The following is a 27,124-nucleotide window of genomic DNA, read 5'->3' on the forward strand; positions in this document are numbered from 1 at the left end:
TAGAGATGGACAGAAAAGGTGACAATGGGAGATTTCTGCCTTTGGGTTGACAGCCCCAGACATCCCAAATGCCTATGACCCCTAGGAGTTAGTCTTTCTGAACCCTGAAGCAAGAAACTGTGTCTGTAATTCCAACGTCAGACATAGGGGTTCATTTGCTTGTAGCGTCATCTACAGTTTCCCATGATGCATTATGAGGGAAAAGTGTGGGAAGCCGTGAGGCTGGGCTCAGTCAGTTCTGTGATGGGAACACGGGTGTCCCTAGTGGGGACTTAGCCAATTTTCTCCTAATTCCCGCTGCCCACTTTTAAACAGATGAAGGACTGCAAGAGGATTTTTTAAGGTTAACTATGTTTTGTTTCCTTATTCACCCATTGCCTTAAAGTTTAAAAATTGTTTAAGCTATTTAAAACTGTTCCTGAACACAGAACACTGTACATGGTAGTGGGGTTTGTGTGCTATTGGAATGTGCATGGTAGAAATGGGCACAGATGAACTCACTATAATTCACATTTCCACCTCCTTTTCCATCACTCTGTTGGGAGGCCTGGAGACCTCAGTTCTAGTTATTTGTGGAACCTGTCGTGTGTTGTGGTGAACTGAGTCAGCCCACTGTGGTGTGGGCAGAATCATTCCTGCCTTTGGTGGTGCTTTGTGCCCTGGTATCAGCTGCCCTGTGTTCCCCCCCCCCCTTCCCTGTGTCTAGTAATCATGACTCTGAGTTGAGGTCAACACTGGGTAGAAGTCCCTGTGTCACAATTTACCCCCAGTCCTGTGTTCAGGTTGCAGCTTTGTTCCCAATAGTTCAGTTTACAAAGAACAAGTGTGCATAAAACAGTGAATGGATTCTTTCACATTTGGACATAGAATATTATTCAGTGTTAAGAAGGAGATTGTTCTGTCATTAGGAAATGTGGGTCAGCCTGGAGTATACATACTAAAAGAAATGATCCAGATACATGTGGACACATAGTATGTGACATTAGTTATATATGCAGTCCACAAGGTTGAACGCACAGAGGTAGGCAGTGTAATGGTGATCACTGTGTACTATGACCCAAGTGTTTGTCCCCTTCCAACCCTGGGGGTTACTGGGGGAAGTTCCAGGCTCCTGACTTTAGGCTGAGCCATCCCAGCCTTTGCAGCCATTCACGAAGTGAACCAGTGGAAGGAATTCTCCCTCCATCTGTTGGTCTCTTCCTTTCTTGCTATAACACTGTCATTTACATTTTTTTGTAGGGTCAGCAGCAACACGGAAAGCCCAAAACCATTTTTGGAGGCACAGTGATTTCCTTCTTAACTGAATTGCCTGGGCTCTGGGTCTTGGGAGCCTGATGGGAGGATGAGGACCAGTAAAATGGAAACAGAAAGGGAAATGTTCCCTAAAGAATAAGGGCAGAAGAGGTGTCTGGCTAGTGTTCACTTGGATTCTGAGCTTAGGTGAAGTCCATGGGCTAGAAACCCATGCCTACTGGGATAGAGTGTGCATGAATATAACTGTGTTTTGAGAATACAGGCTTTATATGGAGACACATCTCAAAGCATCCATGACAAAAGAGTATAAATGGTTTCTAATATGAAGAGGCCTCCATTCCTTTCTGATGTCAGGCCAGGTTGTGGCATTCAAGCCCTAGCACCTATGGGTGTCTCCTGGGCCTTGATCATTTTCCTTCTATTTAGTAGGGGTTTCTGTGTCAACCATGTCCAGTTAGGTGCCTACTGGTACCAGGGAGTCTTTCTAACCCAGCGCAGTGTAAATCCAGCATCTGTTCGAATTTTGACTGAAGCAGCTTCGGCTTCTCACAGTCTCCTTCACAGACTGCATGAGGCTCTGAGCTTTGTGAACCAGCATGTCTGTGGCATGCTCAGACTCCTGGTCGCTGATGGGAGTCCGGCCCATCATGGTAGCCTTCACTGTGGACAGGATTTTGAGCTGGGTGCTTAGAGTTGGGATTCGTTCACACACCTGTAAGAGGTTGGTTCTAATCTGCTTATCTGTGCACTACTTGGCAACCTCCTTGGCCAATCGAGTCACCTCATCCGAGGCCTTGGCGATGTCCTTGGCACACTGAATGAGTGCCCGCTTGGTACCACTGCCTCCTCTCACAAGCCGAGACATCTCAGCCATTAGCAGAGCCATGCGTTTGGCTGCTGCAATGATGTCATTGCCCTTGTTGGACCATTTGCGAGCTTCATCATGGAGCTGCCTGGCAGCCATCATCATTGGCTGGTTAATCACCTCCCCGGCTTTCTGTGGCAGCTAAAATAAAATACTTAAAATAACTTGAAGATTAATTATACATATGATTAGGAGCCTATTTCCTAATGTTGAAAGATCTCAAGCAACTGAATCCCAAGGGAAGCAATCAATTCCTTAAATGCAGTGATGATAAGGTGGAGACAGGAGCAGCACTGGAATGAGCCTGAGGGATTCCTGCCTCCCGTGTCAGGATGCTGAGTGCTGTGTCCTAGTTTGGTTCCAGTTTCAGATTCCTGCCTAAGCCCCTCTGGGAGGCTGTTGTGAAGTTCCAGTACTCCCACGTGGATACCTGGACAGAATTCCAAGCACCTGGCTGTCACCTGACCTAACTGAAGCTTTTGTATCCATCTGGGAAGTGACCCAGGAGTTAGATCACTGTCAGTCTCAGTCTCTCTGTGGTTTTGGACAAATACATACAGACAAGGTATTAATAAAATGATAAAGTTTAAAATTTATATCATATCTATAAAGTTAAAAAGAAATATAAAGGCAAACATAAAAAATGCACAGGTGCCTGGGGGACATTGAATGGCATTGTCTCTGGGGAGTACATCCAGTGATGACTCCACGCCATGAGTGGATTCAATGTCAGGGCCTCATGGAGGAAGCTGAGGTCTCCAGTGCCCTGAACAGGACCACACGGAATGCTGGGAGCAGCCTGCTGGGGGTGGATGTGGTTTGTCTTCACAGCATCAGTGCTGAGCATGGCCCCAACGTAACAGCACTGACAAGGGGTACACGGTCTGGATGTTTACATGAAAAGTATGGAATAACCAGACTCTGATGTCAGATGCAAAGTCCTTGTAAAACTACTGAAGGAAACATAGGGCAAAGTCTCCCTGATGTTGGTCTGGCCATGATTTCCCTTTCAAATCTTCAAAATTCAAGAGACCTAAGAAAATATTTTCAGATGATGCTGCATAACTACAGAGCTTCTGCATTACAGACTGACTGAGAAGTAAGCAGCCTACACACAGATTGGAAGTGACTATTCTCATATCAAATGTATGATCAATAACCTGTATCCCAAAGGAATAAAAAGGAACTATCTGTATGAGCTGTGTTTAGAACTGGTTCTGAGTCTTCTGCAGTCTCAAAATAACTGTGATGCACAATTGGCTTCTTCATCCTGATCGACAGATTCTGTGTCATCAGGCCTACAATGGGTATAGAAGCAAACCTCTCTGATTGTGTGTGGCTCAGTGTTGCTATGGATTCATTCTGGTGGGGGCAAGAGGCGCGGAGTCACCACACAGACCCTGGGAGTTGGGTGAAAGCAGGCCAGAGGCGAGCAGCCCACAGACTCATTTGTTTCAGTAGGTACAGCAGCTTATATAGCTGAGGAAGCCAATCTGGTCAAGGGGCAGTTTATGCCTAACCAATCACAGCCTGTTGCCAGGCAGTATCTGAAGCCATCCAATCATACCCTGTTGCCAGGCAGGATCCGTTGCCAGGTGGCATTGAAGGCATGCCTGAATAAATGATGCTTGCTTGCCAGCAGCCATCTAGGCATGGCCTTCTCATTCCACCACAGCTCAGTGTGTCCCAAAGGCGTTGTGTTTTAGGTGTGCTCCCAGGGAGACCATGGGAGAAAAGATGGGAGCTCTGGGAGTGAGGCCTAGTGGGATTTGTTCATTCCTGGGGAATCTGCTATGGAGGAGATCACAGTAGATCTCCTGGGTCCCCAGCTTCAGCGAAGAGCACAGTGCTGCTAGAGTCAGCCCTGGTCTCGTCTGAAGTCCTGTGTGGGGATGGGGTCCCTCCCATCCATGTTCACAAAATTAGCCTGAAGACTGCCATGATGTTCTCAATGTTATGATGCCTGATGGCACAACATTCTGCAGTCACTATGGCAAAAACCTCTGTAGTCCCATGTTCAATTAAAGCAGCATCATTCTCAAGAGTTCACACATATAATCCAGGAAAATTTGCATTTAAGAAGGAATGGATAATGGGACAAATGGACAGAGTTATATTTTAACAGGAAGTTTATATGGTTATAGTATAGAGGAAGAAATTCTGGTATCTTGGATAACATGGATGATCCTGGAATAATATCCAAGGATAATATGTCAGGATAAGTATACTCTGCTAAAATACCAAGGCCCAGAAGGCAAATAATATGTGATGCTACGTACATGGAATAAAAAGGATGAACTCACAGAGGCAGAAGTTCAATGGTGAAGACCAACGTCTGTGCTTGGCAGGAACAGAGGAGACGATGGAGCAAGGTCAGAGTTTCAGTCCCACAGGATCCACATGTTGAGGGGTCTACTGTGCAGCATGGTGACAGTAGTTAAGAGAATATAGTGTCTGCAGAATTCCAAGGCCTTAGACAAACAACATTCTACCATGAAAAACGTGGGTTTTGTGATAAACATGTCAGTAAGTCTGACTTCATTATTCCACTCAGTATACACTCATTTATTCAACACATATCATTATACCTCATCAGTCTATTTTAAATATTATTTATCAAACATTTATGATAATGAAATGGCAAAATGGGAAATCATGAAGATTCAGATCTCTGAATACTGGTGTTGTGTTGGCCATGTTTTATGGAGATGATAAACAAAGGCAGTGCACTCAAGGCTTGGCAGCTGGAACCCAGGAGCATGGAACTGCATCAGTGTTCCCACCTTGGTGATGGGGCCTCATAACAGATCCATCATCTCCTGTCTTCCAGGGTGCATTGTCAGTACAATTATGGGAAAGTGTGTAAATGGGCTCCGTCCAGCACTCTGATATGCAGCATGGATGTCTCCCTCTCTAAAAAGATGAAAGACGACAAATGGATTGATGATTCCAGTCAGCGTAGACATGGAGTGAAGGGTAGGGACTATGGATACATGGTCTCCGAGACTGGCTCTTCCTGCAGCTGTGATCCAGCCTCAGGATACTGGTCATCATGCTGGAGCCACAGACACAGCTCCCCGTGATGTGGACTCCAGCCCCAGAGTGCACAGCCACTGTGTGTCCCACTTTCTGCTCTCCCTGAACCAAGGCAGGTGCAGGGGGTCCCACGACACGCGACAGAACCAGAATAGCTGGAAGTGCACACTCAACACTTTCCATTCAGTAATGACCTTGACTGCTGATGTACAGTGCATTTCCCTCCTGAGTTCAGGCAGGGAGCCCACAGGAGGGTTCCAGGACCTAGAGAATGAGGAAGTCCCTGTAGGCTTCCCAGGTGCCTGCAGAAGCTCAGCCTGAGACACAGCTGAGCTGCAAGTACAGTCCTGAGTGCTGTGACGTTCACACAGGGACCACAGACTGTTAGGATTAAATGGTAAATGGAGATTGGGAATAAAGTCTGTGGAAAGGGAGTGTTTATCACCCACAGTGTAAAATGAAAGGTTGGTTTAGTTCAGCACACTCGCTCGTTTTGAAAGGAGAGAGATACTTAAATAGCAGATTTTTAAACCCAAACCCTGGCTCAGCTATCACTGGATAGAAAGGGAAATGTAAAATTGTCCTAAAGTTGGCAGTGCCCTGAGAGCGTTGTCCTGTCAGACTGGACAACACTCATGTTGTACCCAGATCATCCCACATCTCTGATCCTGGTAATCCTGGAGACCACTGAGCCTGGATTCGTTCATATAGGACTTATCCTGTCACATCAAACTTATCCACGTCAGAGAATCCGTAGCAGGGTCAGAATCATAAAAGAATTCTTCCCTCAAAACTGTTACAGGAGAGGAAACCCCAATTCCCTGACAGGAAACCAGGGCTTCATCTCACTCTGCACCTGTGCATGACCAGAATCTGCGCTCAGTGAGTCTTGTGCGCCCCCTGGTGGAGACTCTCGCCCCTGCAGGGAGGTTTCTGTCTGGGCTCAGCTGTCTTGCACAGTAATACAGGGTCGTGTCGCCGCTGTCAGACTGTTCATTTGCAGAGACACCGTGTTCTGGGTGTTCTCTCTGGAGATGGAGAATCGGCCATTCACCCAGCTCGCGTAGTATGTGCTACCATCACCAGTATAAATGCATCCGATCTACTCCAGCCCCTTCCCTGGAGCCTGGCGGACCCAGCACATCCAGTAGTTGCTACTGATGGTGAATCCAGAGGCTTTGCAGAAGAGTTTCAATGATTCCCCAGGCGTGACAAGGATCCCCGGGACTCCACCAGCTGCTCCTGACACTGGACACCTGCAAACTCAGACGTCCTGGTCAGGACACTGTCACACACACTCTCTGTGTCTCTCACTCACGTCCTCTCCCAGACTCAGTGCCCCGCGTTCCCCATCATTACCTTTGAGCACAGCGACCAGGAGAAGCCAGCGCAGCCCAGTCTCCATGGTGAGCATCTGTGTTGAGTGCGATCACTGAGTGGACACCTGGGAGTGCTGGGGCTGGAGCTCCTGTGCCAGAGCTGCAGGGTGAGGGCTGGGCTGGTTTTCATGTGTAGAGGGAGGCCCTATTTGCATGTGCTGCTGCTGTATAGGCAGCCCTGGGGTCAGACGCCTCAGACAGGACAGTGCCCAGGGACGTTATGAGTGTTCTTGGTGTGTAGGGTGATGGCTATGATAGAATTCAGATCATGTGAATATTTATTTTCTCATTGTTGTTTTAACAGTAGAAGGCAATGACTTCATTTCCTTTTAATATGTGTGTACCCTTCATATCCAGTATTAGGAATATCATGTTATTCATTTTAAGTAACCATTGGTTCATTATTAACTATGCTAATGACATTGGAACAGTGACAGAGAGAGAATTGGTGAGGGAAACAGAAATGTAGAGATGGGCAGTGAATTGACAATGGGATATTTTTGTCTTTGGATTGACAGCTCCACAATACCAAATGCCTACAACTTTTAGGAGTTAGTCTTCCTAAATCCTAGAGCAAAAGACTGGGTCTGTGTTTCCTACGTCAGTGGTAGGAGCTCATTCGCTTGTAGCATCAGGTACAGTTTCCCATGATGCTTTATCATCAAATGGTGGGAAGCCGTGTGGATGAACTGAAGCAGCAGTCATATGGGAACAGGGGTGTCTGTAGTGGGGACTTAGCTAATTGTGTCCTAATTCCTGCTGTCCACTTTTAAACTGATGAAAGAGTACAAGTGGATTCATTTAAGGTTAATTATTTTTGTTTTTCTTTTTTTTTTTTTAGTGTGGGTTCATACCATGTGATTTTTCTCATTTTATAAGGCTTTATTTAATTTTTTTGATTCAGAATTATTCAGAGAAAGAAGGAGAGGTAGTGAGAAAGAGAGAGAAGTCCTCCATCCACTGGCTGTCTCTCTAGTCGGTAATGTGGTCGGAGCCCCATCGATCTGAATCTAGGAGCCAGGTGCCTCCTCTGGGTTTCCCACGGGATTACAGGAGCTGAAGATGTCAGCCATCTTCTACTGCCTACCCAGGCCACAACAGAGAGCTGGATTGGAAGTGGAACAGCCAGGACTCCAACTGGCGTCCATATGGGATGCCAGCACTGAAGGCAGAGGCTCTACCCACTTCACCACAGCACCGGCCCTGATGATCTTAATTATATATGGAATCCACGAAAGTGAATCACAGAGGCAGGAAGTACAATGCAGATACCCGAGTCTGGGAGTAGAGAAGAAAAGGGACCACGTTCCTGCAAGCACAGAGAATTTTTCTGTGACCAGAAAGGCACGTGGAGAGATCTACTGCACAGCACGGGGACAATAGTTATGAAGCTTTATTGTGTTCTTTCCAGTTCCTGCAGGAGTAGGCATTTGTCATTCGATCACAAAGAATGGTGGTGTTGCTAGGGAAGGACGTGTGAGTTCGTCTGACTCTAGAATTCCTGATGAAATAAATCCACATCAACACCTTTCCTTATACCTCACATACAGATTCAGGTACTATTTGTCAATTTAACATTTATGAAATCTATTTTGAAGGGACAATTCTCTGTTGATTTGTCTTGTGTCTGTCTGTGGTTTTATTCTAAGAAGAAAATTACGTGGTGTTGCAATCATTCCTGGTACTAATGCAGTCACGAGGCTGTGAGTTCATCGGCATGTGAGAGGTTATCTGTCGAGTCCAGCTGGCACAACTGCCCCACCACTGCGCTCTCGAATTCCTCCCCTCCCATGTGTGAAGCTGAGTCATTTTAGAAGAGCCCCTGTCTTCACTCAGATCAAGTCCATGGAAACCTCTCTCTGTGCTGTTTAGTTACCCCCCAATCTCCCTGTGTCCAACTGGTTTCACAAGATGTTAGTTCATGGACCACCAAGGCCCACCTGCCAACTCCTTGAAAACACAGTCATCAGAGACCCCAGTCCTGCTTGCCCAGACAAGGCCACCCTCTTCTCACCATGCTGCAGTCCTGCCATTTGTCACCCTGGGGACCCAGCATCTTGTACAACTGACAGCCCATCAGCACCTGGTGGGAGACTATGTCGTGGTGTTTACACAAATGGAATATGTTTCTGTCAGTTATAATTTGAGTAAATTTCTTGTGACTGTAGATATCTGACAAATTAAATTTCACATTTTCTAGTACTGTGGATATGAGGTGTTCTCACAGAACAATGGAATTCACTGTGTCAGATGGTGGATTGTGTCAATGAATTCTCTAGGCAAATGGATGAAAACTGTCCCCAGCTAAATAGAAACACTTTCTGTTTGTCAATATTCTCTCAGAAAAGGCAATGATATGTCAACTGTTTTAATTTAGTAGGAATTTTTGTGTCTCTGGATTTAGATGGGAGTCACTCAGAACACACATTGCTGCATGAGGTGAGTGACTGGCTGCAGTTTCTGTAAGAACTGTTCATGGCAGATCAATTGCAATTCAGCAGAAAATATCCTGTAAAACACAGGGGATCACTGCACTGGGCATTTCTGGCTGCAGGAACTTGGTTTCCCCTGGACGAGTATGAACTTGACAGAAGAGGAGTTATTTTCTCTCTTGGAAAGGATGAAGTACTGATGAGGACATGCAGGGGGAGCCAGGGAGGGAGCAGGGACTCTGGACAGATGGTCCAGGGCTGGCTCATCACGCAGCACTGATTCAGCTCACCAGATGGGTCAGCGTGTGGCAGCCCCTGGCACCCAGATCCCAGGGATGGTGACTCTGGCCCCAGAGTCAGGGCCCTGGACTGTCCCCCTCTGCTCACCCTGTAACACCGCAGTGTAGGGGATTCCACCACACTGGAGCAGAAACAGAACCTGTAAGTCCACACCACACACTTTCCAAACAGATTATTCCTTGAATACAAATGTCCACCTGTGCTTCCCATGAGTTCATGCGATGAGGTCATCTGAAATGTTTCAGGAAACTGAGTGCAGAATTTCGTGGTGTTGGGGAAAGTTGAATGCAACTGAAAATAATTCATCCTGCTGTCATCTCACACCAGTATACCAAAGAGAGTGAACAGGATGAAACTCTTAAAGGAAAGACCCGAGACTGTAAAGTTCTAGAGGAAAACACAGGACAAAAGCAAGTTCCCATTGGTTTGGGCAATGATAATTTGATAATCTCCAAAGTATAGGCAACCAAGATACATAGACAAAGAATAATGGATCCAACTACAGATTCTGAGTAACAAAGAGAAAGATTGAAGAACAAGGATATGATCACCGATGGGGAGAAAGTATTTTCAGATCATAGCCGACTTGCGGCATGCCGACTTGTGGCATGCATCACTCAGGAGCATGGGTTCAGATTCTGCTTGCTCTACTTCAAATCCAGCTGCCTGCTGGGATCCAGACCTGGGAACTCTGGCAACGATGACTCAAGTGTGTGTCCCCTTCAAGCCATGTGGGAAACTGGAGAAAGTTCCAGGCTTTTGGCATTAGGCTTGCCCAACCTCACCTTTGCTGCCATATAGGAAGTGAACCAGTGGATGGAAGATTCTCTCTCCATCTGTTGGTCTCTTCCTCTCTTGCTATAACACTGACTTGCAAATAAAAAATAGGTTTTTTTAAACATTGAAAGATTAGTTATACATATGATTAGGAGCCTGTTTCCTCATGTTGAATGATATCAAGCAACTGAATCCCAAGGGAAGAAATCAGTTGTTTAAATGCAGTGATGATAAGGTGGTGACAGGAGCAGCACTGGAGTTAGCCTGTGGGATTCCTGCCTCCCGTGTCAGGATGCTTAGTGCTGTGTCCTAGTTTGGTTCCAGTGTCAGATTCCTGCCTAAGCCCCTCTGTGAAGCCGTGGGTGATGTTCCAAGTACTCCCCCGTGGAGCCCTGGACAGAATTCCAAGCACCAGGCTGTTGCCTCACCCAGCTGAAGCTTTTGTAGCCATCGGGGAAGTGACCCAGGAGTTAGAAGATCCCTGTTAGTCTCAGTCTCTTTTTGTTTATGGAAGATATGTAAATACAAATTTTAAAATAAATGAAATAGTATCTTCAAATTTTCAAAGTGCATATGTATGGCAAACATCATGCATTTCCATGTTAGAAGCACAGTGAGACATGCCATTCCTCCTGTTAGAATGAGTATTATCAGAGATATCAGACCTACAAGCCTCACGAAGGTGGAGAGAGAGAGATGTCAACCTTGGTCCAAGGCTGGAGCCAGGTAAATAGGAAAAAACATTATGGAAAAGCATGAAGAACTGGGAAATAGAATTATCACAAGATCTTCAAACAGCATTGCCTATTAGAAGGAATATGAAATCCCAGGGAGGGGTCCACCGATCCATAGTCACTGTGGCAAACACCTCTGCAGTTCCACGTTGAGTTAATGCAGGGTCATTCACAAGAGTTCACACAATAATCCAGTGAAATTTTCATTGAATAAGGAAATCAATAATTGAGGAAATGGACAACGTTGTATTTTAACAAGAAGTTTATATGGCAGTAAAGTGGAGGGAATTTTGTATTTTGGACAACTTGGATCATCCTGGAGAATAATGTCCAAGGATAATAGGTCAGGATAAGTATACTCTGCTCACCATCCTTACAAGAAGACAAATAATACGTGATGCTAGTTATGTGGGATCAAAAGGATGAACTCACAGAGGCAGGATACAATGGTGAAGACCAAAGTCTGAGTGAGGGAGGAACAGAGGAGACGCTGGAGCAAGGTCAGAGTTTCAGTCTGACAGATCCACACTTTGAATGATCTGTATAGCATGGTGACAGCAGTTAAGAGAATATTGTGTCCACAGAATTCCAAGCAGGAGAAAAATGATACTATACCTGGAAACAAGTGGGATTGTGATGAGCATGTCAATAAGAATGACTTCATAATTCCATTAATACACATTCATTTTTTCAACAGATATCATTGTACCTCTTATGTCCATAATCAAATATTATTTATCAAACATTTATGAAAATCAAAAGAGAAAAATGTCCAAATATGAAGATTCAGATCTCTGAATACTGGTGTTGTGTTTGCCGAATGTTTTATGGAGATGATAAATAAAGGCAGTGCACTCAAGGCTTGGCAGCTGGAACCCAGGAGCATGGAACTGCATCAGTGTTCCCACCTTGGTGATGGGGCCTCATAACAGATCCATCATCTACTGTCTTCCAGGTTTATTATTCATTACAAGTGTGGGAAATTTTGTAAATAGATTCAGTGCAGCAATTTGATATGAAGCCTGGGTGTCTCTACTACTCTAAAATTGATGAAAAACTACAATGGGCTATTGATGACATCAGCATAGCTACTGGGTGAAGAGCAGGGACTCTGGACACATGGTCTAAGACTGGCTCTTCCTGCAGCTGTGGTTGATCCTCAGGACACTGGGCATCATACTGGATCCACAGACACAGCACTCTGTGATGTGGACTCCAGCCCCAGAGTGTACAGCCACTGTGTGTCCCACTTTCTGCTCTCCCTCAACCACAGCAGGTACAGGGGGTCCCACGACACTGGAGCAGAACCAGATCAGATGGAAGTGCACACCCAACACTTTCCATTCAGTGATGACCTTGACTGCTGATGTCCAGTGCACTTCCCTCCTGAGTTCAGGCAGGGAGCCCTCCAGGAGGGTCCCAGGACCTAGAGGATGCGGAAGTCCCTGTAGGCTTCCCAGGTGCCTGCAGAAGCCCAGCCTGAGACACAGCTGAGTTGCAAGTACATTCCTGAGTGCTGTGCCGTCCACACAGGGACCACAGACTGTTCATGTTAAAGGGAAATAGAAATCGAGCATAAAGTCTATTGAAAGTGAGTGTGGATCACCCACATGTAGCGTCAAAGTTGGTTCAGTTCAGCACACTTGCTCCTTTTGACAGGCAAGAGATACTTAAATAGCTGATTTATAAAGACCAAGAACCCTGCCTCAGCTGTCCTGGTCGAAAGGGAAAACTAAAATTGTCCTAAAGTCGGCAGTGCCCTGAGAGCGTTGTCCTGACCCAGAGTGGACAACACTCACGTTGTGCCCAGATAGACCCGCATCTCTGATCCTGGAGACCACTGCACCTGAATTGGTTCATATAGGACTTCTCCGGTCACATCAAACTTCTCTATGTCAGGAAATCAGTAGCAGGGACAGAATCATAAAAGAAGAATTCTTCCCTCAAAACTGTTACAGGAGAGGAAACCCCATCCCTACAGGAAACCAGGGCTTCATCTCCCTCTGCGCCTGTGCAGGACCAGAATCTGCGCTCAGTGAGTCTTGTGCGCTCCCTGGTGGAGCCGTGCGTCCCTGCAGGGAGGTTTCTGTCTGAGCTCAGCCTGAGGCCCCTTGCTGTGTCTCTGGCACAGAAATAGGTGGCCGTGTTCGAGGCTGTCAGACCGGTCATTTTCAGATCCACCGTGGTCGAGATTTTGAAGATGGTGAATTGACCTAGCTCGCGTAGTATGCGCTACCACCAGTATAAATGATTCCGATGTATTCCAGCCCCTCCCCTGGAGCCTGGCGGACCCAGATCATTGCATAGCTACTGAGGGAGAATCCAGAGACTGTGCATGTGAGTGTCAGGGATCCCCAGGCAGGACTTGGCCTGCCCAGGATTCCTCCAGCTGTTCCTGACACTGGAACCTGCAAACACAGACATCCTGGTCAGGAAACTGTCACTGACACTCTCTGTGTCTCTCACTCACGTCCTCTGCCAGACTCAGTTCCCCACGTTCTCCATCATTACCTTTGAGCACAGCGACCAGGAGAAGCCAGCGCAGCCCAGTCTCCATGGTGAGCGTCTGTGTTGAGTGCGATCACTGAGTGGACACCTGGGAGTGCTGGGGCTGGAGCTCCTGTGCCAGAGCTGCAGGGTGAGGGCTGGGCTGGTTTTCATGGGCAGAGGGAGCCCTATTTGCATGTGCTGCCCCGAGATAGCAGGCATGGGGTCAGACGCCTCAGACAAGACTGTGCCCAGACTGATGAGAGTGTCCCGGGGCAGTCTGTCAGTGCACACTTATGGGATGAGTGATGAATTGTGTGCTCTCATTGCACACTGAAACCTGTCTGGTCCTTTTATGTGAGTGGACAGACAACATGTTTTCATGGGTTCCCGTAGGTCTTGGTCCATTCAACATTACAGGAGAAATCATCAGTACAGTGTGGATGTGTCCCCAGCTCCAGTGTGGTAAGAGGAATCCCAGCACCTTGATCCGTGCCCCTCACCACAGGACTCAGCTGTGCCCCAGTCCACACTCAGCACTCACTGGGGCTTCCTGGTGAGGTCTGCAGAACTCCCTGCCAGCAGCAGAACAAGGAGCACTTTTGCTGGATTCTATTTTTGGCAGAGAGATGAACAGGGGACCAGGTTCCACGCAGGTGCATCTGAGTGTGCTGTTCCACGTGCCAGTGTCTGCCTGTCTGCTCTTCACATTTCTTTGCTGGGCAATTTTGCTTCCATGGGCAATGCTGTTGAGCTGTGATAGATACAGAGGCAGCCCCACATGTTGAAAGTGTGCCTGTGGTGAGTGCGACTCAGCTGTGCCTCTCTCACTCCTCATCACAACTACGCCAAGAGCAAATATCACATCCCACGGTGCTGCCCACTGCCCCTGTGTCACCCAGCCCCGGCCCACCTCCTCCCGTCACATTAAGGCCTGAAACCCTTTGGGCTCCTTCACAACAGATTCATCCAGTTCAGCCCTGTGCAACATGCAGGTTTTGTGGCAGAAGTCGATGGCCCTGAGTTTTCGGGTTCTGTGGGGCCCAAGTGAATGCGTTTTTCTTAGTTTCTAACCAAAATATATGAAAATCTTAAAAGAATGAAACTGAGAGTAAAGCAGAGTAAGAAAATGATATTTTGCACAAATATGCAGTACATTAGTCTTAACTGTGTCATCACATTTCATGGAAATAATAAATTGAAAGTTGCACTGTTTAAGATGCGCACATCCCCCAGGGAAGTGCCAGGGTCTCATATGTGGCTCTGGGTCCCAGTACCAGATTCCTGCTCCTGCAGCCCCAGGACCCAGAAGTTTATGGGAGGATTTTTGGGCCCTGTCACTCTAGTGAATGCACCTGATTGTTGACCTGAGACCAGGCTAGGCTGGGAAGCAGACCTGGCCACAGCAACATTTGGGAAAGCGCAGTGTCGGAACATCTCTCTTTTTCTCATTCTCCTCTCTGATTCATGTGTGATAACTCAAATTTAAAACTTAAGTTATTGAAGGGTCTTTTTTTTTGGAAAGGCAGAGTTAAAGAGAGAGAGACAGAGAGAAAGGTCTTCCTTCCATTGGTTTATCCCCCAAATGGCCGCCTCTACTGGTCGGCCATGGCTGGTGCGCTGTGCCAATTCGAAGCCGGAAGCCAGGTGCTTCTTCCATGGTCCTCATGGTCCAGGTGCTTCCTCATGGTCTCCCATGAGGGTGCAGGGCCCAAGCACTTGGGCCATCGTCCACTGCCTTCCCGGGCCACAGCAGAGAGCTGGACTGGAAGAGGAGCAACCAGGACAGAATCCGGTGCCATAACTGGGACTAGAACCCGGAGTGCCAGCGCAGCAGGCGGAGGATAGGCCTAGTGAGCTGCGGCGCCGGCCTGAAGGATCTTTCTAAGGGTTGTATTCCCTTCAATGCAGGCAGCAACCCTCATGGCCTTGTCCCCTCCCTAGAGCCCCTGTCAATGGGATCACTGGGTGGTGAGGTCCCCACATGCATGATGGGAGGCTCCGTGCATCAAGTATGGAGGGTAAGTTCCACCTAACATACAGCCTTCAGCTGCTCAGTTGGAGAGACCACACACACACACACCAAGCAGTGCTGGCTCTGCTCACGGCTCTGCAGGAACAGCATCCTCAGCCTCAATACCCCAGACCCTGCTCCTCTGTGTCCACTGAGTAGGAAAGTGATTCACCTGCAGGAGGAAACCATCATGACCCATGTCCTGGTGAAATCCTGTACAAAATGTTATCGAGCAGAGTCCACCCCAGACACTGTGCCAGCACTGATCCCCCAAGACACAGAAGTCTGCATCTTCAGGGGATAGCTCCACCCCCAAAGCTGAGGACTGGGGAGGAGAACCATGGCAAGTGGGGAAGTGACAGTCGGGGACAGGGTCCAGCAGCAGGAGGGAGAGGACCTCGTGGAGGGGTGGGCTCTGCTGTGCAGGAAGGTAAAGACAGGTGGAAGGGCCACACAGCTGGGCCCCAGTACCTGCAGGAGAGCACTGAGTCAGGAGGTCTGATCAGGTCTCCTTGCACCCTTGCATCCTCCACACTGACCACCACTGAGTAAAACTAGCACTGGTGCCTGGGAGACGTGGAATGGCATCGTCTCTGGGGAGTGCATCCAGTGAGGACTCGATGCCATGAGTGGATTCAATGTCAGGGCCTCATGGAGGAAGCTGAGGTCTCCAGTGCACCTATCAGGGCCACACGGAATCAATTGTGTACATGCAGTGATGATAAGGTGGTGACAGGAGCAGCACTGGAGTGAGCCTGTGGGATTCCTGCCTCCCGTGTCAGGATGCTTAGTGCTGTGTCCTAGTTTGGTTCCAGTTTCAGATTCCTGCTAAGCACACCCTGGGAGGCCATAGGTGAGGTTCCAAGTACTCCCATGCGACACATGGACAGAATTCCAAGCACCAGGCTGTTTCCTCAACCTGCTGAAGCTTTTGTAGCCATCGGGGAAGTGACCCAGGAATTAGAAGATCACTGTCAGTCTCAGTCTCTCTGTGGTTTTGGACAAATACATAAAGACAAGTTCTCAAATAAAATGATAAATTTTAAAATTTATATCATTTCTATAAATTATTAAAAGAAGATATATAGACAGACATATAAAATGCTATCAATTTGGGACCATCATGTATGTCCATGTTAGAAGCACAATGAGACATCCCATCGCTCCTGTTAGAATGGCTATTACCAGACATACTAGAGCTGGCATGTTTTATGGAGGTAGAGAGAGATGATAACCCTGGTACAAGTCTGTGTCAGGTTAATTAGTAAAACCGTTATGGAAAAGCATCAAAAACTAGAAATAGAATTATTACATGATGTTCAAGCACCATTGCATGGTACAATGAATATGAAATCCCAGGGAGGTGTCCACGGGATCTGCAGTCACTGTGGCAAACACCTCTGCAGTTCCTTGTTCATTTAAAGCACCGTCATTCAAAAGAGTTCACACATATGATCCAGTGGCATCTCATGAAAGCAAGAATGGAAAATGAAAGAAATGGACAAAGTTACATTTCAAAAGGAAGTTTAAGCCGGCACTGCGGCTCCATAGGCTAATCCTCCACCTTGTGGTGCTGGCACACTGGGTTCTACTCCCTGAGGGGCGCTGGATTCTGTCCCGGTTGCCGCTCTTCCAGACCAGCTCTCTGTTTTGGCCCGGGAGTGCAGTGGAGTTTGGCCCAAGTGCTTGGGCCCTGCAACCCATGGGAGACCAGGAGAAGCATCTGGCTCCTGCCTTTCGATCAGCGTGGTGCACCATCCACATCATGCCAGCTGCGGTGGCCATTGGAGGGTGAACCAATGGCAAAAGAAGACCTTCCTCTCTGTCTCTCTGTCTCCCTGTCCACTATGACTGTAAAAAAAAAAGGAAGTTTATAAGCAGTATAGAGTAAGAAATTCTGTAATTTTGGACAACTTGCATGATCCTGGAGAATAATGTGCCTAGGATAATATGTCAGCAAAAGTACACTCTGCTAACCATCCAGGCCAGGAAGACACATAATATGTGATGCTACCTGTGTGGGATAAAAGGATGAACAATGGTCAATCATGAAGATTCAGATCTCTGAATACTGGTGTTGTGTTTTGCAATGTTTTATGGAGATGATTAATGAAGGCAGTGCAGTCAAGGCTTGGCAGCTGGAACCCAGGAGCGTGGAACTGCATCAGTGTTCCCACCTTGGTGATGGGGCCTCATAACAGATCCATCATCTCCTGTCTTCCAGGGTGCATTGTCAGCACAAGTGTGGGAAATGTGTAAATGGGCTCCATCCAGCATTGTGATATGCAGCCTGGGTGTCTCCCTCTCTAAAACTAATCTAAGACTGCAAGTGGATTGATGACGCCAGTCAGTACAGACATGGAGTGAAGAGCAGGGACACTGGACACATGGTCTCTGGGACTGGCTCTTCCTGCAGCTGTGATCCAGCCTCAGGACACTGGTCATCATGCTGGAGCCACAGACACAGCTCCCCGTGATGTGGACTCCAGCCCCAGAGTGCACAGCCACTGTGTGTCCCACTTTCTGCTCTGCTGAACCACAGCAGGTGCAGGGGGTCCCATGACACTGGAGCAGAACCAGATCAGCTGGAAGTGCACACCCAACACTTTCCATTCAGTTATGACTTTGACTGCTGATGTCCAGTGCATTTCCCTCCTGAGTTCATGCAGGGAGCCCCACAGGAGGGTCCCAGGACCTAGAGGATGAGGAAGTCCCTGTAGGCTTCCCAGGTGCCTGCAGAAGCTCAGCCTGAGACACAGCTGAGCTGCAAGTACATTCCTGAGTGCTGTGACATTCACACAGGGACCACAGACTGTTCCAGGATTAAAGGGAAAATGGAGATTGGGTATAAAATCTTGGAACGTGAGGTCAGAACACCCACAGTTAAAATAAGACAGTTGGTTCAGGTCAGCACACATGCTGCTCTGACAGGAGGAGTGGGACGACTTATAAACCTGAGGTAACAAATCAAGACTTTGGCTCGGGTCTGTCTGGGTTTGAAGGAAAACTAAAATTGTGCTAAAGTCGGCAGTGCCCTGAGAGCGTTGTCCTGAGTCAGACAGGAAAACACTCACGTGGTCCCCAGATAGTCCTGCATCTCTGACCCTGGTGACCACTGTCATCGTTCAAGAACCTGAATGTGTCCGTTTAGGACTTCTTCCTGTCACATCAAGCTTCTCTATGTCAGTGACGTCAGTGGAAAGGACAGAATCAGGAAGTACATTCTTGCCGCAAAACTACAGGGGAACAAACCCCAATTCCATGACAGGAAATCAGGGCTTCATTTCCCTCTGATTCTGAGCGGACCAGAATTGGGCTCAGTACGTCTTTTGCGCCCCCTGGTGGAACCACACTCCCCTGCAGGGAGGTTTGTGCCTGGGCTCAGCCTGAGGGCCCTTCCTGTGTCTACTGCACGGAAATACATGGGCGTGTCCAGGACGGTTAGACTGTTCATTTTCAGAGACACCATGTTCTGGGCGTTGTCTCTGGAGATGGTGAATCGGCCATTCACCCAGCTCGCGAACCATGTGCTACCACCACTACTAATCCATCCGATCCACTCCAGCCCTTCCCTGGAGCCTGGCGGACCCAGCTCATATAGTAGCTACTGAAGTCGATTCCAGAGGCTTGCAGGAGAGTTTCAGGGATCCCCCAGGCTGGACCAGACCCCCTGCGGACTCCACCAGCTGCTCCTGACACTGGATACCTGCAAACACAGACGTCCTGGTCAGGAAGCTGTCACTCACACTCTCTGTGTCTCTCACTCACGTCCTCTCCCAGACTCAGTGCCCCGCGTTCCCCATCATTACCTTTGAGCACAGCGACCAGGAGAAGCCAGCGCAGCCCAGTCTCCATGGTGAGCGTCTGTGTTGAGTGCGCTCACTGAGTGGACACCTGGGAGTGCTGGGGCTGGAGCTCCTGTGCCAGAGCTGCAGGGTGAAGGCTGGGCTGGTTTTCATGGGCAGAGGGAGGCCTATCTGCATGTGCTGCCCCTATATAGCAGCCCTGGAGTAGACACACCTCAGACAGGACAGGGCCCAGACTGATGAGAGTGTCCCATGGCAGTCCGATATTATTCATATATGGGACAAGTGATAAATTGTGTGCTCTCATTGCACAAAGAACCCTGTCTGAGTCCTTTTATGTGAATGGATCTACAACATGTTTTCATGGGTTCCCTGAGCTCTTGGCCCAGGTCAACATTACAGGAGAAATCATCAGACTCTGGATGTGTCCCCAACTCCATGTGCTAACAGGAGTTCAGCACCTGAACTGCCCCCTCACCACAGGACTCAGCTCTGCCCCAGTCCACCCTCAGCACTCACGGGGGCTTCCTGGTGAGGTCTGCAGAACTCCCTGCCAGCAGCAGAACAAGGAGCACTTTTGCTGGATTCTGTTTTTGGCAGAGAGATGCACAGGGGACAAGGTTCCACGCAGGTGCATCTGAGTGTACTGTTCCACGTGCCAGTGTCTGTCTGTCTGTCTGCTCTTAACAACTTCTTTCCTGGGCAATTTTGCTTCCATGGGCAATGCTGTTGAGCTGTGATAGATACAGAGGCAGCCGCACATGTTGAAAGTGTGTGGTGAGTTGGACTCAGCTGTGCCTCTCTCACTCCTCATCACAACTATGCCAAGAGCAAATATCACATCCCACGGTGCTGCCCACTGCCCCTGTGTCACCCAGCCCCGGCCCACCTCCTCCCGTCACATTAAGGCCTGAAACCCTTTGGACTCCTTCAAAACAGATTCATCCAGTTCAGCCCTGTGCATCATGCAAGTTTTGTGGCAGAAGTCAAAGGTCTTGAGTTTGTAGGTTCTGTGGGGCCCAGGTGAATGAGTTTTTATTAGTTTTTAACCAAAATATCTGAAAATCTTATATGAGTGAAACTGCAAGTAAAGCAGAGAAGATGGCAGAATAGTGAGGGCGCGCACCGATATTCCAGGAAAATTTAGTTTAATGAAAGTGGAGTTACGGTAGCCTCAGAAAAAGGATCAGGAAAAAATTGCAGAGGAAACTCTTCTGGATCTAGTGGCTGTGACTCGGAGGACCTACTGGGAGAACAAGGTCGCCCACCGCGCGGAAGCCGAGCTGCAGGAGCCGCAGGGTCTGTGGGCCAGTGCAGGAAGGGGAGTGGATGTCACACAGACACCAGCAGGGAGACTTGGGACGCCCAGGGCTCCGAGTCCACACATCGGCGCTGGAAGGGGAGGTGAGCTAAGTAACCCATGACATTGACAGGGAAATGGCGGTCAGAATCTAGAGGGGAGTGGGAAAGTTCACCAGACTGACTACAGGAGAGAAGGAAAAAAGGTGGGGGGGTTCTCTCTCCGCCAACCTTGAAAAGGTTGCAAGGTTGCAAGGTTTGCAAGAGTTTGCAAGAGTTTGCAAGGTTTGCAAGAGACAAAGAGCAGGCCCCCTCTCTGGATTTACATAACAACAGGGGAGAGCTAAGGAACTGAGTCACTACAATTCAGTAGCCTAGGCAACCCAGTGGGAGTCCAGAGGAGAAACAGAGCCTGCACAGACTCTTTGGGTAGAAGCCAGAGATCGGAAGCTAAATACCATCAATTCTGCACAGCCTTGTGGTGCGGTATTACTTACCTCCTGAATAAATTAAATAAATAAATAAATAAATAAATAGAGAGAGATTTACCATACATAAACTGAGGGTGTCACCTTTGCACACCCGTAACCCAGAAGAACCAAGCAGAGCTCTCAGGCCACACCCATCTCAAGCCTCCAAGGATCCTCCAACAGCAGGCAGTCCACTTAACACAGACATAGTATAAAATAAAAAAAAATTAAAAAAATGCACAGTGACGAAAGAAGAATTAACTATGCCAAGCAACAAACACAGAAATCGAGGGAACAAGATCAATGATGACACTATGATGCCTCCAAATAAACAAAACACCCCAAGCCAAGATTATGAAGATGATGAGATAGAAGAAATGCAAGATACGGATTTCAAAAAATTTATGATAAGAACATTTAGAAGTTTTCAAAAGCAAATCCTTGAACTACAGAAATCCTTATTGGACAGGATTGAAAATCTCTCTCATGAAAATGAAATTTTAAGGAAGAATCAAAATGAAACGCATAAACTAGTAGAACAGGAAAGTGTGATAGTGAAGAGAAATCAAAATGAAATGAAGAATGAAAGAAGCGGCTGTGAGCCACCATAAAAGTAGCCTTAAAAAAAAAATGGGGCTCCTGAGACAAACAGTTCCAGAGATGGCCTTGAGAAATGGGGAGTAAACCGGTTCACAGAGAAAGCAGTTAGCTACTAACCAGAGATATGGGCAACAGAACATCCTTCTATGTAGATAAGCCCCCTCCCCTGTGCTTGTTCAAGCTTAACAAAAAAAAAAAAAAAAAACGCGAGGCATGTAGGGCACGTAGCCACCCCTTTCTGCTCTTCAATGACCCCCTCCCCTTATCCAAGCTTCCGTTTCTCCTCCTCCTCGACGACCTCCTCCCCTTGTAGTTGCCCAATAAACTTACGCCACCCTATGGTATGTTAATTTTGTGGTTTTGCCCCTTAAAAGCTGTGTGAGATAGCTGCTCGGGGCTCCTCTCTCTTTCTCGCTGCTTGCAGCAGCAGAGGGCCCATTTGCGCAAATGAAATAAAATTACCTCCTGTTCTTTTGCATCGTCTGGTCTGGAGTCTGTGTTTCTGGGGTCGTCACAAAACGACACCACTTTTGGGGTCCTACATTTGGGGGCTCGTCCGGGATTTGGGGGACATGATCAATTGACTACTGTGATTGAGGTGTTCTGTGACAGTCCCTTTAATAAGAAATTAACAAAATGGATTAATAACAGGACATTCAGGACCTGACGCTCTGCTTGGTATGTCATTACAAAAATCATCAAGGAGGGCTATGCCTGATAAATGAGGGTGCTATAAATGTGGGCAACAGGGTCATGTACAAAAATTGTCCAGAAGTCAAAAATCAAAATAAGGCTCTTCTTGGGATTTGCTTCCAGTGCTAAAAGGGAAGGCATTGGGCCAATAAATGTCACTCCAAAACTGATAAAGAAGGTAATTCATTAAAAAACAGAGTTCAGGAAACTGAAAGCGGGGCCAGCCTCAGGCCCTCCCTACAGAGATCAGTGGACCGTCTTACTAGAGTATCATTTAAGCAATGGAGCCATGTTTATTGCAACATTCTGTTAATCTATGCTCCTTTACCATCTTTCCTGTAAATAATTTTAGTGTGCACTACAAGGCTTGCAGCGTATTTCTTGTGGATTAAACTAAAAGTAACTAAGTCTGTGCACAGCAGACAGCTGAAAAGTAATTTACTGTCACAAATTGGCATAGTTGGCAGGATCCGCAAGTATGCAAAGCAATGCCTTTCTTTAAAAAAAAAAAAAAAACTGAAGTTGCATGTGTAACCTGTGATGTTCCTGGCTGGAAAGACCTTCAGTTCGCCTCTTTGGTGAAGGAATGGGCTCTCTGCTCAGAATCGAGTGAGAATTGGGATGGCAAGTTACGGAGTGCACAGCCTCCACAAGTTATTGAGGTTTTGCTATCAGTGCCGGTGGAAAAGGGGGATGAACTATAGGCTTTGGGGAGGTGAAAATGGATTTTGTTATCTGCATACTGATGCATGTGTAAGCAATTAAAAAAATAAGTACAGGATAAATATAAATTAAAAAAAAATGCTGCCCTTTGGAGTCAAACTGCTAAATAATAGTAAAAAAAAAAATTATATCAAACTCCTGTACTGCTGCCAGGGCCAACTAAGGTTATTCAGTGTAAACAATACAGAATTCCAGGTGAATATGAGAAAATATCTAAAACAGTAAAAAAATTATCTTAAAAATTCAGATGAAACCTGAAAAATGACTGTGGATTACAGAGAATTAAACAAAGTTACTCACCCATTGACTGCTACAGTCCCAGATACCATCATTTTAATATAAAAGGTCACAAACATAAAAGCCTGTTCTTAATAAAAATTTAAAAAAATATTTTTAAATAAAAAAAACATAATTTATAAAAATTATTTATCTTAATGACTGGTTTATACTGAAATAAAAAAAGGGGGGAAAAAGGTTTAAACAAGTTACAGAAGATGTAAAAAAGTCACAAAATATTATAAAAAATATTTAGTTATTTTCTTTGACATAAAATCAAAATCTGATCCTCTGTTAAAACAATGAGTTAAAGTAATCTATTATGTTCTCTTGATGTCTCTGTTAAATTCTAACTGCTTAAAAACAGCTATAAAAAGAGCAATGGTAAAATGGAGGGATCCTATCACCAATCAATGGAATGGACCTGATCCAGTACTGGTATGGGACAAGGGCTCCTAAGGGATGGGTTTTTCCATGTAACCAACATCCTTTCTGCAATTGCTCCCTGGGCCGTGTGGCCCTAATGTTAAGAATCTGTATTTACAGCAGCGGATAGAGCAGTGGTGTGCTTTACCTGAAGACTACAATAACAATCATCCTAATAGGAGAATACACTGCCCTTGCCATGGCTGCATCAGTACTTTTACAGGCCCTCCTGACCACGGAAGAGCGGCAGCGGGTTTTCACAGAAGCCCGCAAAAATGTGCCGGGGGATGACGGCCGCCCCACTCAGCTACCTAACGAGATTGATGAGGTGTTCCCACTGACTCGACCTAATTGGGATTTCAATATGACAGCAGGTAGGGAGCGACTCCGTCTCTACCGCCAGGTTCTCCTGACAGGGCTCCGAGGGGCAGGAAGGCGCCCCACCAATTTGGGGTACGTGTGATTGTGCAGGGTAGTGAGGAAACTCCGGCAGGGTTTTTAGAAAGGCTAATGGAAAGATACAGAATGTATACTCCCTTTGACCCACAGGCCCCTGACCGGCAGGCCAATGTAATCATGTCCTTCATTGGACAATCGACCCCGGACATCCGCATAAGGCTACAGAGGCTGGAGGGGTTGCAGGGGTATACACTGCAGGACCTAGTTAAGGAGACAGAAAAGATTTTCAATAAAAAAAAAAAAAAACAAAAAAAAGAGAGATTACGCAGAGAACAGGAACGTAAAAAAGACCAGAAAAATAAAACAAACAAAAAAAAGACCTTAACCAAATTAATAATGGAGACTGGGGCTAAAGACTGGGTCGAGTTATTACCAATGGCCCTATTCTGGGCCCGCAACACTCCCTCCGCGTTCGGGTTGACTCTGTATAAAATATTGTATGGGGGTCCTCCCCCAATAGCTGACTTGTTGGGGCCTAGCATTGACTCTTATGCCACTTCCCCCAGTCTGCAGACCCGACTGAGAGCTCTGCAGCTGATTCAAAAGCATGTGTTGAAACCTCTAGCGGCAGTGTACCAATCCAAGTGCCCTACAGTGCCACACCCGTTCCATATTGGAGATTCAGTGTATGTCCGCAGACATCAGTCCAGGACCCTCAAGCCGCGTTGGAAGGGACCCTACACGGTGCTGCTGACGACACCCACTGCAGTGAAGGTCGACGGGATTGCCACTTGGGTTCACGCTTCCCACGTCAAGAAGGCACTGCCAGAGGGAGAAGGCCCCGCGGACGACTCAGCCAGATGGACACTCCAGCGCACTCAAAACCCCCTCAAGATAAGACTTTTAAAAACTGCTTAATGTTTGTAATCATTAGCCTGTTGCCTGTATTGCTTATGACTCACCCTAGTCTCACCCTATCCAGCTCGTCCCTCTCAAATGCCCATGCTCCGCAAAAGCTCACCTGGGAAGTGATCTCCCCTTCGGGTAGTGTGGCCTGGTCAACCAGCGACACTTGGGTCCCAGGGACGTGGTGGCCTTCTCTCCACCCAGACGTATGCCAGATGGTCCTGGGGCTAGATACCTGGGATCTACCCGATCAGGACAGCATCCCTCTGAATCCAACGGGTCTGGTCAGAGACAATCTTCCCTCGGGATGTAGATACCGAAACCGAAGATGCCGATTACTCCAGTTTGTTAGGGATAGGCTGTCCACCGTACAGGCATTAGTCCTCACACAACAGTATCAAGCCCTGGCCACCAGTGACCATATTGAAACCCCTCATTAACGGGCACACAATTTTAGGATTAAAATTAGTTCAAAGAGAAAATGGGGGAATGAAAGAAGCGGCTGTGAGCCACCATAAAAGTAGCCTTAAAAAAAAATGGGGCTCCTGAGACAAACAGTTCCAGAGAAGGCCTTGAGAAATGGGGAGTAAACCGGTTCACAGAGAAAGCAGTTAGCTACTAACCAGAGATATGGGCAACAGAACATCCTTCTATGTAGATAAGCCCCCTCCCCTGTGCTTGTTCAAGCTTAACAAAAAAAAAAAAAAAAAACGCGAGGCATGTAGGGCATGTAGCCACCCCTTTCTGCTCTTCAATGACCCCCTCCCCTTATCCAAGCTCCGTTTCTCCTCCTCCTCGACGACCTCCTCCCCTTGTAGTTGCCCAATAAACTTACGCCACCCTATGGTATGTTAATTTTGTGGTTTTGCCCCTTAAAAGCTGTGTGAGATAGCTGCTCGGGGCTCCTCTCTCTTTCTCGCTGCTTGCAGCAGCAGAGGGCCCATTTGCGCAAATGAAATAAAATTACCTCCTGTTCTTTTGCATCGTCTGGTCTGGAGTCTGTGTTTCTGGGGTCGTCACAAAAGGACACCGCTTTTGGGGTCCTACAAAGAACTCAATAGCTCAAATGACAAACACACTAGAAAGTCTTAAAAACAAAATGGGTGAAGTAGAAGAGAGAATATCAGACTTAGAAGACAGAGCACAGGAAAACATACAGTCAAACCAAAGAAAAGAAGAGGAAATTCGAAATCTAAAAAATATTGTTGGGAATCTACAGGATACTATTAAAAAAACCAACATTCGAGTTCTAGGAGTTCCTGAAGGCATGGAGAGAGAAAAAGGATTAGAAGGCCTTTTTAGTGAGATACTAGCAGAGAACTTTCCAGGTTTGGAGAAGGACAGAGACATCCTAGTACAGGAAGCTCATAGAACCCCCAATAAACGTGACCAAAAGAGATCCTCACCACGACACGTGGTAATTGAACTCACCACAGTGAAACATAAAGAAAAGATCCTAAAATGTGCAAGAGAGAAACGTCAGATTACTCTCAGAGGATCTCCAATTAGACTCACAGCAGACTTCTCATCAGAAACACTACAGGCTAGGAGGGAATGGCGAGACATAGCACAGGTGCTAAGAGAGAAAAATTGCCAGCCCAGAATATTATATACTGCTAAGTTCTCATGTGTGAATGAAGGTGAAATAAAGACCTTTCATAGCAAACAGAAATTGAAAGACTTTGTGGCCACTCGTCCAGCCCTGCAAAAGATACTTAAAGATGTGCTACACTCGGAAACACAGAAACACGGCCATCAATATGAAAGAAGGGAAAGGAAGAAAAACCACCAGTAAAAGAGCATGGGAAGCTCAAAGCATATACTAGAAAATATCTCTGGGAAAATGGCAGGTCAAAGTCACTACATATCAATAGTCACATTAAGCATTAATGGTCTTAACTCTTAAGTTAAAAGACACCGATTGGCTGATTGGCTCAAGGAATACAACCCAACTATTTGTTGCCTACAAGAAACACTTCTCTCTAAAAAAGATGCATGCAGACTGAAAGTGAAAGGTTGGAAAAAGATATTCCATGCCAACAGAAACAAAAAAAGCAGGTGTAGCCATATTAATATCAGAGAAAATAAACTTTAAAACAAAGACTGTTAAGAGAGACAAAGAGGGACAATATATAATGATTAAGGGTTCAATTCAACAGGAAGATGTAACTATTATAAATGTATATGAACCTAATTACAGGGCACCGGTCTATTTAAAAGATATGTTAAGGGACTTAAAGGGAGACTT

General features: G+C 46.8%; 1 protein-coding gene and 3 pseudogenes across 2 annotated transcripts in view; all 4 read right to left on the reverse strand.

The window, feature by feature from the left end:
• Window positions 1-27,124, reverse strand: part of LOC149120240 (Ig heavy chain V-A1 region BS-5 pseudogene) — a 198,278-nt pseudogene that overhangs the window by 155,481 nt on the left and 15,673 nt on the right.
• LOC149120243 (immunoglobulin heavy variable 3-23 pseudogene) overlaps window positions 1-27,124 on the reverse strand; it is a 393,977-nt pseudogene that overhangs the window by 76,191 nt on the left and 290,662 nt on the right. The gene's annotated exons all lie outside the window — the stretch shown is intronic.
• LOC100353328 (immunoglobulin heavy variable 3-11) overlaps window positions 1-27,124 on the reverse strand; it is a 226,253-nt gene that overhangs the window by 47,557 nt on the left and 151,572 nt on the right. The window lies entirely within an intron of this gene.
• Window positions 1,717-18,400, reverse strand: LOC149120247 (vinculin pseudogene; annotated as a pseudogene).

Source organism: Oryctolagus cuniculus, chromosome 20, assembly GCF_051225735.1.
Source record: "Oryctolagus cuniculus isolate XC-2025 breed Fujian yellow rabbit chromosome 20, ASM5122573v1, whole genome shotgun sequence".
NCBI classification, from domain to species: domain Eukaryota; kingdom Metazoa; phylum Chordata; class Mammalia; order Lagomorpha; family Leporidae; genus Oryctolagus; species Oryctolagus cuniculus.